Here is an 18,405-nt window from a genome sequence, read left to right on the forward strand (position 1 = left end):
ACCCCACGTAATCTCACGAGGAAAGTGCTTCCAAAGCCAGTGAAGGGCTTGGAAGTCCCAGAGAGGATCCTGCCTCACTTCACCACCATACCGACTTTGCTAGATATCTAAGTCGGCATCATTTACTCACGTGGTGGAGGAATTCAAGGAAGTCATCTAAGCTCTGGGGCAATGAAATTCTTAAGAGGGCCAGGAAACAAAAAATCTATTTAGTATCTCAATATGAACAGTTGAAAGCTGCTATTCAGGCAAAAGCAATTAAATTAATTTCTGTGAATGTCAGGCCTGGGTGCCAAAGCTGCCTCTAACACCAGTTTGCTCAGTAGCCTGGAACAATTCTCCTTATTTCTCTCGGGTCTTAGTTCCACATGCTCAAAAAGACGGGGGTGGGGCTTCCCTGGTGGCACAGTGGTTGGGAGTCCGCCTGCCGATGCAAGGGACGCAGGTTCGTGCCCCTGTCCGGGAGGATCCCACATGCCGCGGAGCGGTTGGGCCCGTGGGCCATGGCCGCTGGGCCTGCGCATCCGGAGCCTGTGCTCCGCAATGGGAGGGGCCACAGCAATGAGAAGCCGGCGTACCGCAAAAAAAAAAAAAAAAGGCGGGGGTGGGGGGTACGGTGTACTAAACTATTGCTCTATTATTCCAGGAATCAATTAATGCAATTCTGTATGCAAACAGCAGCTAATTTCTAGTCTCTTCCAATACACCAAAAGCATCTGAGGAACAGAGCCTTCCAGGTGAACCCTGCATATTACTGAGGGAGAGGGACAGAAAACAGGCACTGACAAGTTCCCCAATCCCTCCCCATCAACCAAAAACCACTCTTGCTTACTTGGTACAGACGCTCAATTTATTTCAAACACTGTAAAGAGGCCTCTTTATGTTGTGACCCACAGCAGATTATCACTAAGAAAACTGCTCAGAAAGAAGCTGAAATCTACAGATCAAAAGTCCAATGAACAACTGCAGGATGTGGAAGATGTGGCTTGGCAACTGTGTGCATGTTGCAAAAGGAAAAAAAAATGCTACTTATGGGTTTTAGTTGATAAGCTCAACAGAAATCAATGATATCATAATAGATGCCAATTCAACTAATGCAATTCTTGGTTGCACTACAACAAGAGAGAACCCCAGGGAGATGACAGACTGTTCTTTTTTGCCATACCTTGTACTCTGTTCCAGGCAGCACGCTATAAAGGGGATAATGATAAACTGCGGTATAGCCAGGGGTCAGCACCAAGGTCATGAGGGGGAAGAAAACCAGCTAAATGAAGAACGGTTGGAAGCCCTGAGAAGTTTCAACCTGGAGAACTGGCAACTCGGGAGGTAAAAAAACTGTCTTTAAAATCTGTCCTAGGGATCAGATTTGCTCTGTGGAGCCTCAAAGATTACTCAGAAACAGGATCAGTAGGTGGAAAGTAAAGGGAGGCAGGTCCTTGGTTAGACATAAGAAAGACAACTATCAAAAGGAGTTGTCCAGAGCTTCCCTGGTGGCACAGTGGTTAAGAATTCACCTGCCAATGCAGGAGACGTAGGTTCGAGCCCTGGTCCGGGAAGATCCCACATGCCACGGAGCAATGAAGCCTGTGCACCACAACCGCTGAGCCTGCGCTCTACAGCCCATGAGCCACAACTACTGAGCCTGCATGCCACAACTACTGAAGCCCGTGCGCCTAGAGCCCATGCTCTGCAACAAGAGAAGCCACCGCAATGAGAAGCCCGCGTATCGCAACAGAGTAGCCCCCGCTCGCAGCAACAAAGACCCAATGCAGCCAAAAATAAATAAATAAATTTATTTAAAAAAAAAAAAAAAAAAAGGGAGTTGTCCAGATGGATCACTCTAGGAGATAGTTCCTTATCCCTGGAAAGCTCCAAGCAGAAACCCCTCTCAGAGCTGCTAAGCAGGAATTGAAGCACTGTAGAGGGTGGGTGCGGTCACTCCCTGGAGTGCCTTCTAGGGTTCTTTCTGGCAACCAAGGCGTCCTCCTCTTCTCTCTACCTGTCCCCACTGAGTGCAAGCCTCCATGGACACCTTGCCTTGGGCTCTCTGTGATGAAACCTGGTTTCTACCGTCTAGTGCTATAATTGCCATTTCCTGCCCTGTGGGAGATTTTATTAGACCCTGTTAACTGTCCAAATGAGTATGGACAGTTAATATTTAAGAGTTGTAATATTTAAGAGTTCAAGACCAGCTCTTCCTTCAGGTTCTTGAGGACAATGGACAGAGTTTATACAGTATGTGTGGCCCATCAACACAAAGTAAAATCTCCATAAGATATTTAGACTCAAAAGAGTGTACTAAGGGACTTCCCTGGCAGCCCAGGGGTTAAGACCCCACACTTCCAGTGTAGGAGGCGCGGGTTTGATCCCTGGTCAAGAAACTGAGATCCCACATGCCACATGGCACAGCCAAAAAAAAAAGTGTACTACATAAGAAAAGTCTGCATGTTTACTGGCAAACATATATATGTATATATTGTTTTTTTCAAGTGTACATTCAACCAAAATTGCACTGAAATACCAACTATTTGTATAACCCTGATAAATTTCCTTATATAAACTATTTTTAATTAATCAATATTCTCATTATTTTAAGGTTTTGTTCCACTTATTTTATATCTACTCTTCCTTGAATCTACACAGTACACACACTGATGATCTTTAGTTGTAATATAGTAATATAATGGTCCATCATTATATTAATAAACTAATTTGCTTCACTAGCTCCCAACTGTTGGCTTTTGAGCTTTTTTTCTTGGACTATCTTACATCATAGCTAAAAAAATTCCTACAGTTTCTAGTTTTCAAGTCATAGCCTTGGAGTAGAGCTAGATGAATAGGCTTTTCTATGGTTATCACCATACAAATGACTGAACTAACATACAGCGTCACTAGCAATATATGGACATGCCTATCTTTTCATAACCCTGCCAACTTTGGATTTTACCTTTTTTTTTTTTTTTTTTTTTTTTTTGGGCCACACTGTGCACGCAGGTTGTGGGATCTTAGTTCCCCGACCACGGATTGAACCTGGGCCCCAGCAGTGAAAGCACTGAGTCTTAACCACTGGACTGCCGGGGAATTCCTGGATTTTATCATTTTTATTTTTGCTATTTCTGATGAATGGGTGGCTCCTTGTATTTATTTTATTTTACGTTTCTTTAATTTCCAACAAAGACCACTGATAATAAAAACTGTAAGAGCATCTTTCCCCCACCTACCAGACGCATACTTTTGGAAATACTAAACTCATTTCCGAACTTACTTTTGAATATACTAAAATGTTCTCAAGATAGCTATTTAAGACTTAGTGATTAAATTCCATTCCAAATTCAGTACAATAAACAAGATAAATTCCAATAACGGAAGGAGAATCCATCTGTATGAGTTTGTAGGTCTCTTTCAGGGCACACGGGAAGGTCGGGGAGAGGAAAGGAGAGGAGGGAGGGAGAGGCAGTACTAAAGTGTTAGCTTCATTACTAAAATTTAAACAATACTTCTAAGGGTGACTTGTAAACACATAAAAAATTATCCTCTAAAAACCATTAGAACTAGTAAGTTCAGCAAAGTTGCAGGATATAAGATCAATATACAAAAATCAGTTGTATTTCTTTGTACTTTTAGTGAACAATTTGAAAACAAAATTGAGAAAACAGTTCTATTTACGATAGCATCAAAAAGAATCAAATATTCAGGAAGAAATTTAGCCAAGTAGGTGTAAGACTTGTACATGAAAACTATAAAACATTGTTGAAAGAAATTAAAGAAGACCTAAATAAATGAAAAACATCCCAATATTCATGAATTAGAAGATTTAATACTGTTAAGATGGCAATATTCCCTAAATTGATCCACAGATTCAATTGAATCCCTATCAAAATCCCAGCTGCCTTTCTGCAGAAATTAACAAGCCAATTCTAAAATTCATATGGAAATTGAAGAGGCCCAAATTAGCCAAACCAATTTTGGAGAAAAAGAACAAAGTTGGAGGACTTCCCAATTGCTACACAAAGCTACAGTGACCCCAAGACAATACAGTATTGGCATAATGACATACACATAGATCAACAGAATAGAATTTAGAGTCCAGAAATTAACTCTCATACCTACGGTCAATTGATTTTTGACAAGGGTGCCAAGACAATTCAATGGAGGAAAAAATAGTCTTTTCAACAATTGACACTGGGACAACTGGATATCCACGTGCAAAAGAATGAAGTTGTAACTCTACCTCACACTATATATAAAAATTAACTCAAAATAGGTCAAAGACCCACATGTAGGGGCTAAAACTATAAAAACTCTTATTAGAAAACATAGGTATAAACTTTTGTGACCATGGATTAAGCAGAGTTTCTTATATACGACAGCAGAAGCACAAGAAAAAATAGGTAAATTAGACCTAATCAAAATTTGAAATGTATATGCCTCAAAGGATACCACCAAGAAAGTGAGAAACAACCCACAGAATGGGAAAAACTTTCTGCAAGTATATTACACTTCAATAATAAAGTGAAAACCCAATTAAAAAATGGGCAAAGGATCTGAATAATATTTCACCGAAGATGTGAAAATGCCAATAATCATCTGTAAAAATACTCAATATCCTTAGCCATCAGGTAAATGAGAAACAAATATCACAATGAGATACCACTTCACACCCACCAGCATGGCTAGACTCAAAGACAGATAATAATAAGTATCCACAAGGATGTAGACAAATTGTAGAGGGTTCCCTCTTACACTGCTGGTGGGAATGTAAAATGGTGCAATCACTTTGGAAAACAGTCTGGCAGTTCCTCAAAAGGCTAAACATAGTTACCATATGATCCAGCAATGATTCCACTCCTAGGTACATACCAAAATGAAAATGTATGTCCATAGAAAAACATACACACAAATGTTCATAGCAGCATTGTTCCTAGTAGCCAAAAAAAACCCTGATAAATGGATAAATGAAATGTGGAATATTCATACAATGGAATATTATTCAGCAATAAAAAGAAATGAAATACTGATAGATGCTACAGCACAGATGAACCTTGAAGACATTATTCTAAGGGAAAGAAGTCAGTCACAGAGGATCATATAGTGTATGATTTCATTCATATGAAAGTTCAGAACAGGGAAACCTATAGACAAAAAGTAGATTAGTAGTTGCCTAGAGTTCGCGGTAGGGAGTTGGGAGGGATTAGGGGGTGACAGCTAAAGGGTTCAGAGTTTCTTTTGGGTGATGAAATGTTCTAAAACTGATTGTGTTGACGGTTGCACAACTTTGTGAGTTCAGTGGAAAAGCTATTGAATTGTACACTTTAAATGCATGAATAGTATGCTATGTGAATTATATCTCAATAAAACCGCTAAAAAAAAAAACAAAACAGATTTCTGGGCCCAATCTGATTCAGCCTGAGCATTTTAATTTTAATGAGCTTCTTAGATGATCCCGATTACAGGCAGATTTATATAAAGCACTATGAAAAAAACATATAGGGCTTCCCTGGTGGCACAGTGGTTGAGAGTCCGCCTGCCGATGCAGGGGACACATGTTCATGCCCCAATCCGGGAGGATCCCACATGCCACGGAGCGGCTGGGCCCGTGAGCCATGGCCGCTGAGCCTGCACGTCCAGAGCCTGTGCTCTGCAACAGGAGAGGACACAACAGTGAGAGGCCTGCATACCGCAAAAAAAAAAAAAAAAAAAAATATATATATATATATATATATATATATATATATGATCTTATGATAGGTATACCACAGGCCTCACCTCCTACCAAAGTTCATGGATTGGTGATAATACGCAGACTAAAAGTGCTACCTATTATTCTGAAACAATTACATTCTCTGGAACCCAGAGAAACAGCAAATTCTCTAGATATACGTTCTCTTCTCTGTTGCTGGAATTCCAAAAACGTGAACAAGGACACAGACTGTGTTCCTATATGTGGTCTACAGGGAGGGAAGTGAACATTTCTGACATCCACAAGATTTATTTTAGAGGACATCAGATAGGACTCCATCTGACCTACCAAAAAAGTACATTCCCTAACTTGAGACTCCTGCCTGAGAGGCTCTGGTGCAAGGACAGCCGCAAAACAGCTGCTGACATCAGCAGGCTCTGCACGGAAGCAGCTGAAAGAGCAAACACACTCACTTTTTACCCACAATTATAAAAACCTCTAAATGTTAGGACCAGGCATGACTGACAGGTAACCAAGCTCCAGTTTCCCATTTATAGGTGAGAAAACCAAGCCCCCAGCTGGCTAACAGTTTGGGATTAGGATACAGCATATCCGATTCCTAGCCCAGTGTTCTTCCTAACACACCATCTATTCTCCCCAAAATCTCCCTGGGAACAAAACTGCGGCAGGATTAGGTCTACAGGAGGAATCCTGAATAATAAAAAGTACACGAGTTCAGAGCCTAGTTGTGTGACCCTGATCTCCCTTTGTCTCAATTTCCTCATCTGAAAAATGTCATTGAGAATGCTTACATCACCATATTGTTACAAGGTAGAAGGAAAAGATGTTAATTATGTTGCCTGGTACATAATGGACCCTCACTAATGGCAGCAACTGTGTTATTACCAGAGAGAAGTTCAAGGACGGAAGTCAGAAGTTCAAGTCAGGGAGTCACTACACAAATAAAGCGCTGCAGGACTTCCTCCATTCCATCACTCTGGAGAGCTGAGCCAGGTCTCCATCTCGAAACAGTGATCTATGTGCCAAGAGCATCCCAGTAACCCATGTAGACAGATTCCTGAACTTCATGGAAAAGGGAAGCACAGAGGAGTCTTTCCTACTAGAGAGGGTCATTGAGAACTGGCCCCAGGTGTCAAGGATTCCAAGAGAAATGTATGGAAGGAAAAAGAAGAGACAGCACCAAATACAGCATCAGGAGGTTTCTCTTTTGGCATATGCAGAATATCCTATCCACTGGACCCCACACTCATTAAATAGAGACTAGCTTTGTGTGCTCAGACCCAGTAAGGCCCGGCCAAAGGAAGGAGGTACAAGATTCCGCCAAGATCTGGGTTAAGACAATGTGAGCTTCCTCTATGGGAAAAAGAGAAAGCTAGCCTAGGACTCAGTGGGTAGTCACACACCTCTGGAAGAAAGTATGAGGACCAGTCAGCAAAAGTAGAAACCAAAGTCCACTCACTCAGCCCAGCTCTAGGATCTCACTTCAGGTCAGGATGGAAAGAAAGAATATACCATTAACAGCAATAACTCTTCAGCATCTGACCCTGGAAGAGGTATCAAGAACTTAAAGAACTGAGACACTCACTGGGGAAGAGAGGAGGGATAAAAAGAAAGAAAAAGTGGAATATTTAACATGAGAATTGTTATCTGAGCAAAGGGGAAAAATAAAGCATTCACAAAAGAGCACCTCGGTTCCATCTACTCTACCTCACATTCCACATGCTAACAAGTCCAGTCCTAGAATTTCAAAGAACTTCTGAGTTAGAAGAAAACTGAATTTTTTCTTTTTTTTTTTGGCGGTACGCGGGCCTCTCACTGCTGTGGCCCCTCCCGCTGCAGAGCACAGGCTCCGGACGCGCAGGCCCAGCAGCCATGGCTCACGGGCCCAGCCACTCCACGGCATGTGGGATCCTCCCGGACCAGGGCACGAACCCGTGTCCCCTGCATCTACAGACGGACTCTCAACCACTGCGCCACCAGGGAAGCCCGAAAACTGAAAATTTTATCTAGTCTGACCCTCTACCCAACACAATGACCTAATCTACAACATTCCCAAAAGTAATTGCCCAGTGACAATGACCTCCAGAGACAGGGACTGCCATGCTCTGTGTTGCAACATGCTAGAGCGCTAATTCTTTTAAAGTTCTTATGCTCACCCCCAAACCACTTCCTTTATGGTACTTCCATCCACCGTCCCAGTTGTGGTCTCTGGAACATTACAAAAGGAATGGAATCCACCTCCTTACACTGCCTTTAAAATAGACAAAGCTCTGAGCACTTCAAGCTGCCGCAGGGATGAGGCCAAATGAACAGATACATGCTTTAAAGGGAAAACAAGGACTCAAGAGCAGACAATTATAAATGGCACAATCAGAAAACAAAGGGAGAGACTTAATATGATCATCAGAGCAGGCTCTGTTGCATAAGGCCTCCACCCCAAACAGTCTCAAACCCAGAGGGAATGTTCAAGTCTTTTGTGTCCTCTTGACTTCAAGAACATCTTTTAAAAAAACACACTCTAAACATACAATCACGTTAATTACTGTAGACTAGCCTCTCAACAAGAATCAAAGAGGGCCTTGATCATATTTAAAATAATAAAAGTCAAAACCATTTTCAGCTATCAGCATTTAGCTTAGATATAATACAGAGATAGGTAGAAAGAAGAGGTGGATTTCATGATAACCTAGAAATAAGTAGAGAAACTGCTTCCTGGACAACTGAATTAGACCTTTTTGCAAGGGAAATACTAATATACAGGAGAAAAAATCTCTCTGAATAGACAACAAACAGACTGAGATGCAGAGAATGTCACAGCAGAAGGAGACCTTAGGGATTCCACCCCATCACTGTTCAGACTGGGAAACCTAAACCCAAGCAAGGATGGGAGTCACCCAAGGTTGCAAAGCAAGTGTCAGAACTAGAACAAAATCTCCTGATTCCCCAGTCTCAGGTCTTTCCATTACACCACGCTGCTATCTTCTTTTGGCAAGCAAAACATCCATCCGAATGACCAGCATTCCCCAAATCTAACAAGCTATATTAAAAATAAAGCAAAGGTCTTGACATTCTTCAAGTTAATGTTAGGGCTCTCCACAACCTCAGCTGTGAGCCACCTACCCTCCCGGGAGCATACTCTGCTTCTTATTTCATATTTTGGTATGACTTACACAAAATTGCAGAACGCTTAGAAACAAAACCTACAGAATGATGAGTTTGCAGAAAAATCGGTGAACACTGAATCAGGGAACCACACCCAGAGTCAAGTCGATCCCGGCGGCGATGGAGAATGCAGAGCTAAAAAGGGAGAGGAATGAAAGAAAAGAGGACAGGAAAAGCGTGCTTTTCACCTGTCAAGTTTTCTGCAGGAGGCAGTGTGGTGAAAAGCAAAAAGCCACTGGAGCTCAGGAGACTTGGATTCTAGTCGCAGGGCTGCGACTAACTCACTGGATGACCTTAGACAACCCCCACCGCTTCTTGGACCTCGATTTCCCCACAGCTCTAGAAAGGGGTTGCAAAAGATAATTTCGCTGCATCGTGGTAGTTTCGGTATTCTATGACCCAAAGACCCGCTATTAGCAAGTCCCAAGCAGGGTTCCCGCAGCTGGCGGGTCACCTGCCCGCGATGTCCGGACCCCTCTAGAAAGCGCTCAACAGAAGCTCTAGCTGGTCATTTCGGTGATTCTTCCCGTCTCGGGACCTCAGTTTCCACACCTGTCAAACAGGTCGGGGAGGTCAAGGGAGACAGCGCGAAGGACTAGGGATTCTCCACCTCCAGTGCCCGCATCGCACCGCAGCTGCGACCGGGATACCGAGGAGACTCGGACCCGCAGCCTAAGCCGGTCGGTGCCTGACCCGGAGCATCCGCTGAGCCCGGAGGAAGGCGACGTGGGTCCAGCAGAAGGCGACGACCGGCCGCCAGCCCCAGGCCATCAGCGCGCGGACTCACCGCTCGGGTTCCGACTCCGGCTCTGGCTCCAGCTTCAGCGCAGCAGCCCACCACTCCCTGCCTCAGCTCGGAGCCCTAGCCATGCCCACCCTCCGCTGCCCAGGCAGCCGCTTCCGGGCGCCATCACGTGATCCAGGCTCCCAAACCCGAGGCCCGGATCACATGCTCCCGCGCGCGGCTGCTCCTCCTCTCTCGCGGGGCTCGGGGGCTCGGCTTCGCAGCCCCACCTGGCGACGGGAGCTGCCTCTGCGGGAAGGACGGTGCTCGCGGGATCTAGGCGTGAGCCGCGCGTCGAAGATCCAGGCCCGGCCGCGAGGCCAGAGTCGGAGAGCGCGGTACCCTGAGCTGTGGGCTTGTGAAAGGTGGCTCAGTTTTACCCTAGCCGTACGTTAACACGTCTCACCGAGCATATGTTGCGCTTAATAATCGAGAAATAATGCATCTTTTCCAAACTTTCGTCATACTTTTAAACGTTTGCCCAAACGTGTGGTTGCGACTGGAAATGGGGCAGTGAGGTAAGTCAATACCCTCTTTTTAATATATTTTAAAAATGTAAATAACATTTTTTAATGGCAACAGGGAGTGTATGTCTTATCTACGCTCCTCTTCCCTCCTCCTAGCAGATTTTACTTTTAAAAATTACGGAGCAAAAAAAATAAAAAAGTTATTGAAACAGGTACAGAATGGATACATCTTAATTCTGCTGAGTGAAAGAAGCCAGAAAAAAAAATTCTGTTTATATAATATTCTAGAAATTTTAAAATAATCTACACCGACAGAAAACACATCAGTGGTTGCCTGGGAATGGCGGAGGAGATCAGGAGAGGAGAGAGTGATTATAAAGGGACATAAGGAAACTTTCAAGGTGACAAATATATTCATTATCTTTTAAAAAAATTTTTTTAATATAACTTTATTTATTTATTTATTTATTTATGGCTGCGTTGGGTCTTCATTGCCGCACACCAGCTTTCTCTAGTTTCTGTGAGCGGGGGAGGCTAATCCTCGTTGTGGTGCACGGGCTTCTCCTTGCTGTGGCTTTTCTTGTTGCAGAGCATGGGCTCTAGGCCCATAGGCTTCAGTAGTTGTGGCTCACAGGCTCCAGAGTGCAGACTCAGTAGTTGTGGCACACAGGCTTACTTGGTCCGCGGCCTGTGGGATCTTCCTGGACCAGGGATTGAACCCATGTCCCCTGCATTGGCAGGCCAACTCTTAACCACTGTAACACCAGGGAAATTCTTGCGTAACATTTCTAATAAAAATATGTTACTGCATTATATAATTTTTACTGAATATTTTAACAGCTTTATTGTGGTTTAATTTATATACAATAAACTGCACATAATTAAAGTGTATAATTTGATAACTTTCAACATATATATTCACCTGTGAAACGATCACCACAATCAAGATAATGAACATGGACTTCCCTGGTATATATAAACAGTGAAAATTTCCCTTCTCCCAAATTCACTCTCCTCTCCAAAGATTTACAGTTACCAGCATTTGAGTATTGTTTTCCAAACCCTATGCCATGTATTTATAGAAGTATCTATATATAGGCATGTACAGATGTGTGGTGTTAAAATTTAGAATCATGAATACCAGTACTTACTGTTTTCCTTAAGACTTTTATTCTTCACTGTCTGTACTGTTTAAATTATTTCATAAACATATATTACTTTATGTATATATGTTTAAAATCTCTATATGTTCCATAACCTATATATATATTTTAAAAAATCTATTCCAGTTGATTCATTTCAGCAGGGAAAGAGAAAAGAATGTAGTCAAAATATGAGGATGAATGAATTCATCCCATCCCTGGTAGAAGTCCCCAGTTCATTGACTGCTCAGTGCCAGGAGCTGTGCTTGGAATGCTGCTGAGTCCAAGTCTAGGAATGCCCCCTTTAGGTCATCTCCCACCTCAAATTTCATTGATTCTGTGGCTCCTCCTAATGTTTTACCCCAGAAAGGCAGAGCTTGTGAGAACCACATAGCTCCCTATTGGAATTACTGATGGAGGTGGGACTTTGCCATCTGCACCTGGGATGCACTGACTCTAGATAAGGTTCTTACTTCTGTGGTGACCACTACACCTTTATCAGAGAGACCCTTGAGAAAAGGCTGCACAATTTTCAGATACTGTTAGGACTCTATCAACCTTATCATTTTGCAGCCCTAATTAGAAACTAGCATACAATAACATCTCCTTATCTTTCCCAGATAACTTTTCCCCAATATGCAAATCTCCACCTCTGCCCCCACTGTTTACTCAGAAATATAAAGATTTCTAGTGCAAAATGGTTGTGTAAATAACCGCTTTGACTTTTACTCTTAGAAACTGTACAAAAGCAAAAAGGAAAAAAATGCAAATTCTATTTACAGCAAAGCCAGAAGAGAAATATAATCCGTAGTTACCAAAATACGTGTAAGGACCAACAAAAGCAGCTGAGATCAGACAGAAGCTGTGCAGGAGAAAGGAGAAGAAACTCAGAGAGGAGTGAGGGGACCCAGGGTGGGGGGTTAGGGGAGAGGGCAGATCTCAGAAAAGCATCAATAAAAACTCTTTCTGAAGGTGAAGAGCTCACTCAGAGCTGCACAGCTTATATCGCCTTTGTTTGAAACAGCGCTCATGGACAGTTCAGCAAGACTAACAACAAAAACTCTCCTGAATCTCATTTAGATCAGGAAAGCCAAAGAGATGAGGATGACAGAAAGAACTGCACGGGTGAGCCATATTTGCAGCAGTCCATCTGTGGCAACAGAGAAGAAAAGAGTGGAAATACATGTGTTGGTGAGGATGTGGAGCAACTGGGACTCTCATCCCTTGCTGGTGGGAGTGTACAATGGTGCAGCCACTTTGGAAAACTCGTTGGCAGTTTTTTACGAAGTTAAATGCATATCTATCCTATGATGGAGCAATTTCACTCTTTTTTTGCGGAGGGGGTACGCGGGCCTCTCACTGTTGTGGCCTCTCCCGTTGCGGAGCACAGGCTCCGGACACACAGGCTCAGGGGCCATGGCTCACGGGCCCAGCCGCTCCACGGCACGTGGGATCTTCCCAGACCGGGGCACAAACCCGCGTCCCCTGCATCGGCAGGCGGACTCTCAACCACTGCGCCACCAGGGAAGCCCGCAATTTCACTCTTTACCCAAGAAAAATAGAAGCATATCCACGCCGGGCCCAGAGCCTGGTGCGTTGGGTGGAAAATTTAAGGAGGGGCTCCCTCTCAGGGTTGTGCAAGTGCAAAGTTGGCACTTATAGGTACACAAGAGTGAGGGCCTCCTTAAATTTTGTGAACTAGGTTTCCCGGCTTGCCTCACCCTAGTCCTGGCTGTGATCCATACAAAGACTTGTAATCACAGGTTCACAGCAAGCAGCTTACTAAAGCTAAATTAGTAACAACTCAAATATTCATCAACAGATGAATTGATAAACAAATTGTGGCATATATAGCAGGAAGGAACTACTGATAAGGATGAATCTCATTATGCTAAGTGAAAGAAGCTAGACACAAGAGACTACGTGCTACATGATTCAATTAATACAAATATATAGAATGAGCAAAACCAATCTAGCGACAGAAAACTGATCAGTGGTTGCTTGGGATGTGTGGGGTGTGGACTGACAGCAAAGGGACTTGAGAGCTTTCCGGGGCAGTGCTAAAATGCTACATCTTGATCGGGATGATGGCTACATAGGCTTAAACGCTGGTCAAAAGCCATTACCTGGACAATTAAAATATATGAACTTTATTGTATTTAAAAGGTTAATTTTAAAATTTGAAAGAGATTACCAGACATCTGAGAAAAGCCTCTAAGAAGAAGAATCAAATGCACAAACACATGAAAGCACGTTGGAAGAAACTATGCAAAACATAAAAGCACAAACTGGGGTCCCACTCCAGAATCTGCATCAGAAACTCCAGCAGTGGGGCCCAGCAATCTGTTTCAATAAGCCCTCCAGGTGATTCTGATGTTGCCTCTTGTTGGAGAAATGCTGCCCTAAAAAAACCTCAGAGAGATAAGATGTTGCAATCATGAAATAAAAACAATATGCTTTAAAAAAGAATATTCTGAGAAAAATAAAAATTATAGATTTTATATTTTAAAATTAATTTTAAATTAAAATTTGGAAATTTAAAATATAATAACAGAAATTAAGAATCAAATCAAACAGTAAGAAGATAAGGATGAGGAAATGTGTTCATATTTTTATCAATAAGTATTTATTGAGTATCATTGTGCCAGGCTCTAGGGATACAACAGTGAACAAAATAGACAAAAACCCCTGCTCTTGTGCAGTTTATATTTTAGTGGGAGGAGACAGGCAACAGAAATAACTAAGAATAACTAAGTAATATACATATGTCAGCGGTGCGTCTGCTATGGAGAAAAGTAAATCAGGAAAGTGGAAGAGGGAGTCTGGAGGCAGAGGGAAGGGATTGCAACTTTTTAAATAGTCAAGAAAGCTCTCACTGAGAAGATGAAATGTAAATAAACACCTGAAATAGGTGAAGAAACAGGCCATGTGAACACTGGGAAGAGCATTCTGGGCCGAGGGAATAGCATATGCTAAGGCCCTGGGGTGGGACTGCGCCTCTTCCGTTTGAAGAATGACAAGGAGGTCACTGTGGCTGGAGCAAAGAGAGCTAGGGAAAGAGAAGTAGATTAGGTCAGAGCAACAACAAATGGGTGAAAATTGTATAGTGCTCTGTGAGCCACTTTAAGGGCTTTGGCTTTTATTCTGAGTGAGATGGGAAGATACTGGAGGAGTTTCAGCAGAGGAGTGCCATGATCTGATTTGGGTTTAAAAGGATGCTTTGTCTATTGGGTTGATATAGGCAAGGGCAGAAACAGCGAGACCTGTTGGGAGGCAGTTGTAGTAAGCCAGGATAAGATTGTGATGACTTGACAAGAGTGACAGCAGTGAAGGTGGTCAGTTTCTGAAAATAATTTTATCGTAGGTTGGACACATCGATGGACTGGAAGTGGAGTATGAGAGGGAGGAGCCAAACACTTTGGCCTGAGCAACGGGAAAGATAGAGTTGCCTTTTACTAGAACAGAAAGACAGTGGCAGGGGCAGGTTTTGGTGGGGAGCAAGGGGAGCCTGTTGTGTGTGAAGCGCCTGTGAGACATCCAAGGGAAGAGGTCAGGTAGGCATTGGGATGATTGTGGAGAGTAGAGAGGTCCAGCCTAGAGATAAAAAATTGGCCATTGTCAGCATATTTATGGTAGTTAAGCAAAGAGACTAGATGAGCTCACCAGGGAAGTGAGTGCAAATAACTATGGGAGGAAATCCAAAAATCAAGTCTAGGAGAGCATAGAGAGATGACTAGGAATGAGCAGAAGGAACCATGAAGGCACGGTCACTGAGCTAGGAGGCAAACCAGAAGTGGTGGTGTCTGGGAAGCCAAGTGAAGAAAGTTTTTCAAGGAGGGGAGAGACTACCTATGTCAAATGCTACTGCTTGTTCACATAAGAAGAGGACTGAAAACAGACCATTGTGGTTAGTAAAGAATGACCATTGATGGTGTTCAAAAGAGCAGATTTGATTGGCTGCTGGGTGTGAAACCAACTCTGTTTGGAGAGAGTTCTTGGCCAACATTATTTATCTGTATCCCAACCCAATACCATCACCACCACCACCACCCCCCGATTATCTATTCCCACCTAATGCCCCTGCACCCTAAATTATTTTGAAGCAAATTCCAGTTATATTCCTAAGGGAAAATATGAAGAGAATGGTGATACAGCCTTTTGTATAAAAAGGAGAGGGTTTATGTTTATTGATTGTGTATGTCATATGAGTCCTGCTCAATTTCCCCTTTTTCTCTCCATCTCTTCTTTCAGGATCCCTTGGGTCCCCGATCCATTTCCTTCACACTCTATGACAGATGGGGGAAGTGCAGTCCACAGCCAATTAGTTAAGGGGGATGGGAACCAAAGGTCAGTCCCCTGACTTTAAGGTGGGACCAGCTTATGATGCAACTTGTGCTCCAGAGCTCCCTGTGGGATCGGGCTGAAGCTAGTCTCCACCTGAGACTGCATCCTCACTTAGCTTTTCCCTTTTCTTCCCTTCTGCTTCCCTCACACCCCTTCTCCTGAGAACACTCCCTTAGTAAATCACTTTCTCAAGAAACCCTGTCTCAACTTCTCATTCTAGGCATAAGGCATTATCCCCATTTTACAGATGAGGAAAGTGGGCTTTAGAAAGATTTAAAACATTTAGGGTCGCACGGCTGATCATTGCTGAAGCCGGAGTGCCAGTGACCACATACTTGACCATCTCACCACACCCACCACTCAGCAGCACCCACGGTTAGTGAAGCAGCAGGGTGGGGAACGCCATCAAAGGGCAGAGAACACGCAGGAGCCCAGCCTCCCCGGAGAAGCTGAGCAAACGCCTCCCCAGGTTATGGGTACTGGGACAAAAGTGTTGAGATGCAGCTTCCCAGCCTCCTATACCCCTGGACACATGACATGACCTCTTGGGGCTTAAACTCCCTGAGCCTCTGCCTCCTCATCTCTCAGCCAGAAGAGGGTCTGATGGGTTTCAGAGCACTTGGCACACTGTACTGATCAATATATCCACACAAGAGGTGATTCTCATTACTCTCACTGTCCACATCCAGTGGAGGGACAGACCTGGGTAGCATGGGGGGAACATGTGTGCTTCGCCTCTCTGGGTTCTTCACTCAGGAAGTGGGAGTTGTTTGGCCTCATGAGGATGGGAAGGGGAAGGGCGACCTGCAAACACCTTAAAGGAAGGAGAATTCCTGCCCCCGCTGTCTCAGAGGGACTCCATGAAAAGTGATGACAATGACAGTAAGATCTCTGATTCACTGGGTGCTATATGCTTTACAAACTCATTTACTCCCCACTGAGATCCTATGAGGTCGTTATTTTTCATTCCACTTAATAGATGAAACTGAGGCAAGGAGACAGGAAAACTATGCCCAAAGTCACACAAGAATATAGTGATAAAGCCAGGAGTCAAACTCTGTATAACTCCACAGCCAGTGTTCTTAAAAAACATTGGGAATTGAAACCTATTTCTTAATAAATGAAGTCCATACTCACACTTTGTGAGTCTAGGCATCTTGCTGCTTCTTTCCTTTCCCCTTCTCTTATCAACACGTATCTGCTCCTTCCCGTTTTTTCTTGTAGCTGTTTCTTTTCCTTCCCCTTTGTTCTCTTTTTCTTCTATTTACATCCCTAGACATAAAGAGAATGAGGGATTCTTCCAGGGAGCCTCCTTTAACTCTAGATTATCAGAGCTGGAAAGCCCCTCTTGGCTCAGTGAGTCCAACCTCTCATCCTTAGTGGAGAAACCGAGGCCTAGAGAGGAGGGGCAACACACCCAGAGTCACACACGTCATGTGTCTCCTGGTTCTGGCTTCCCAGCCCTTGGCCCCCACATACATGGCAGTTACAAAATAGCACATGTAGAAGGAGCACATGTGGTTAAGGAAAAAACAAAAACACCCAGGGTACACAACACGATCTCTGTATACATAGCTGCATTACATGTATTTAAGATGGTGTGGTATAAAAATGTTAATGAAGTCCTACTTCGTATGCAGAATTTAGAGTATTTAGAATCCTACCCAAATTTAAACTTTCACGAGGTATCTTATAATAGCCTGACTGATGTTCAAAAGAGTGAACTGTAAAGTGTGCTACACTTCGGCTGGGACACAGAAGTGCCCACCCATTTTTGTCAGAAGCCAGAGAGAAATGCCGTTGTTCACATGGAACTTCTATGGGTGGATTGAGTAATTATCTGTAGTAAGCATTCTTTGTTAGTGTAATTTAAACTATTCTGTAAGCCATAACAGTATAATTCAAGAATGCATTAAGTGGCACAGTGCCAAAAAGTTCACTTAAAAATTCTTAATTTGGGGGCTTCCCTGGTGGCGCAGTGGTTGAGAGTCCGCCTGCCGATGCAGGGGACACGGGTTCGTGCCCCGGTCCGGGAAGATCCCACATGCCGCGGAGCGGCTAGGCCCATGAGCCATGGCCGCTGAGCCTGCGCGTCCGGAGCCTGTGCTCCGCAACAGGAGAGGCCACAACAGTGAGAGGCCAGCGTATGCAAAAAAAAAAAAAATTCTTAATTTGGGAATGGAAATTAGAAATGGCTATAGAAATTAGGAATTGTTATAAAGAAAGGCAAACACCATCATTATGTAACATGGTGATGACCAAGGAAGATGCATCCTGTTCAGTAAATTAGCAATGTGGTTGAAATGAAAAGCAGCCGTTAAAGCAAGGACCCCACTAAGGGAACAAACAGCAGCTCAGATACTAGGAAAAGTGCTGGTGCCATATCTACACTACAACGTGCCTCTGAGCCAAGCTCTTGTGACTTTTGATGATTAAAAAGGAGGTAATGTTGATAAAATGTTTTACCACTAACGGCTTTGTGGTAAACGAAGTATGTTTAAAGGAAAAAAACATGTGTTACAAAGTTAAGAGACGTATGCACTCTGAAGACCCAGAGAAAAATTTTGCAAGCTGTCTAAAAAGCCCATCCAGAGAATCCAACGGGACCTCTCTGCCACCACACCAACACTCTTGGTGCCTGGGAGAATGCGCGAGGGATGGGGAATTCTGCAGGGACACAGAACCAGAGGGCATATGGGAAAAGATGCCAGCAGTCTGACAACCTGAACTAACCTGCAGGCAGGATTGCAATGACAGGAGCGTCAGGGCATGTGTATGAGAACCCGGGTACACTCCTTGGAATTA

General features: G+C 43.6%; 2 protein-coding genes across 6 annotated transcripts in view; one reads left to right on the forward strand and one right to left on the reverse strand.

The window, feature by feature from the left end:
• SLC36A1 (solute carrier family 36 member 1) overlaps positions 1–9,799 on the reverse strand; it is a 164,730-nt gene extending 154,931 nt beyond the window's left edge. For all 3 annotated transcript variants that reach the window (XM_049707824.1, XM_033406688.2, XM_004280327.3), the window contains exon 1: positions 9,651–9,799. The gene's annotated coding sequence lies outside the window, so the exon portion shown is untranslated. The remainder of the gene's footprint in view (positions 1–9,650) is intronic.
• A 116-nt stretch (positions 9,800–9,915) lies between these two features.
• The window catches only part of LOC101287496 (proton-coupled amino acid transporter 3), a 131,039-nt gene continuing 122,549 nt past the window's right edge, over positions 9,916–18,405 (forward strand). The window contains exons 1-2 of one of the 3 annotated variants that reach the window (XM_049707798.1): positions 9,916–10,165; positions 12,337–12,447. The gene's annotated coding sequence lies outside the window, so the exon portion shown is untranslated. The remainder of the gene's footprint in view (positions 10,166–12,336; positions 12,448–18,405) is intronic. The other 2 variants (XM_049707797.1, XM_049707796.1) reach the window with 2 other exon arrangements.

Source organism: Orcinus orca, chromosome 3, assembly GCF_937001465.1.
Source record: "Orcinus orca chromosome 3, mOrcOrc1.1, whole genome shotgun sequence".
Classification (NCBI taxonomy): domain Eukaryota; kingdom Metazoa; phylum Chordata; class Mammalia; order Artiodactyla; family Delphinidae; genus Orcinus; species Orcinus orca.